We start from the raw sequence: 1,537 nt of genomic DNA, 5'->3' as shown, positions 1-1,537 counted from the left end.
CCCACTAGCTATCTATTTTACGTTTGGTAGTATATATATGTCCATGCCACTCTCTCACTTTGTCACAGCTTCCCCTTCCCCTTCCCCGTATCCTTAAGTCCATTCTCTAGTAGGTCTGTGTCTTTATTCCTGTCTTACCCCTAGGTTCTTCATGACATTTTTTTTTCTTAAATTCCATATATATGTGTTAGCATACGGTGTTTGTCTTTCTCTTTCTGACTTACTTCACTCTGTATGACAGACTCTAGGTCCATCCACCTCATTACAAATAGCTCAATTTCGTTTCTTTTTATGGCTGAGTAATATTCCATTGTATATATGTGCCACATCTTCTTTATCCATTCATCTGATGATGGACACTTAAGTTGTTTCCATCTCCTGGCTATTGTAAATAGAGCTGCAAAAATATGGAACGCTTCACGAATTTGCGTGTCATCCTTGTGCAGGGGCCATGCTAATCTTCTCTGTATCGTTCCAATTTTAGTATATGTGCTGCTGAAGTGAGCACTGTGGGTATGTTTTGATAGTTTGTGTCTTTCAATAAATTTTCCATCTAAGGGGACTTCCCTGTGGCTCAGTGGTTAAGAATCCAACTGCTAATGTAGGGGACACGGGTTCGAGCCCTGGTCCGGGAAGATCCCACATGTCGTGGAACAACTGAGACAATGCACCACAACTACTGAGCCTGTGCTCTAGAGCCTATAAGCCACAACTACTGAGCCAGCATGCCACAAGAGTAGCCCCCTCTCTCTGCAACTAGAGAAAGCCTGCACGCAGCAACGAAAACCCAACGTGGCCAAAAGTAAATAAATAAATAAATTTATTTTAAAAAATTTCCATCTAAATTGTCAAACGTATCGGCACAGAGTTATTAACAAAATTGCCTTAGCGTGTTTTAATGTTTGTAAGATCAGTAGGGCTATTCTCTCTTTCATTCCTAATATTGATAGTTTGTGGTTTTTCTCTTTCGTCTTGATCTACAGAACTATGGTTTTATCCAAACTGATGATCTTTTCAAATTATTAACATGTGAATGTGTTCTCTTTTTTGTTAGTTTACTTTCTATTTCACTGGCTTCCACTTTTTATTATTTTTTTCCTCTTATATTTGGGTTTCTAGCTTCTAAAGGTAAAAGCTGAGAGTATTAATTTTAAAATTGTATTCATTGTTAATACAAGTATTTAAAGATTACAAATTTCTCTTTCAGTGCTACATTAGTTGCATTCCACAAATTTTGCTATATTGCATCTATAAATTGCTTCCAGTTGTTTCATAATATCCCACATGTCTTTCCACTTACATTACTATCTACAACTCTCAAGGATGAGTGACTCATGATGTCTCCAATACTCTAACACTCAACACGAATACTGCTTCAGTAATTCCTAATATCATACCCTTGTATTCTGAGAATTTCTTTGGGGTACATACCCAGGAGCAGAATTTTTATCATATCTAACTACCTTGCTTCACTCTATTAATCATTTGAACAATTTACAAAAAACATAGTTTTTTTCTTGATTTCCATGTAAATGGT

The 1,537-nt window shown here is 36.7% G+C and overlaps 1 non-coding gene across 1 annotated transcript; it reads right to left on the bottom strand.

Annotated features, from left to right (window-relative positions):
* Positions 1–401: 401 nt before the first annotated feature.
* Positions 402–508, bottom strand: LOC115857597 (U6 spliceosomal RNA). Its single transcript, XR_004041303.1, has one exon. It is a non-coding gene; the product is annotated as a U6 spliceosomal RNA (small nuclear RNA).
* Between the last annotated feature and the right edge of the window lie 1,029 nt (positions 509–1,537).

The sequence above is a fragment of the Globicephala melas genome, chromosome 4 (assembly GCF_963455315.2).
Source record: "Globicephala melas chromosome 4, mGloMel1.2, whole genome shotgun sequence".
NCBI classification, from domain to species: domain Eukaryota; kingdom Metazoa; phylum Chordata; class Mammalia; order Artiodactyla; family Delphinidae; genus Globicephala; species Globicephala melas.
The sequence above is the reverse complement of the archived record's forward strand: the minus strand, read 5'-3'. Positions and strand labels throughout refer to the sequence as shown.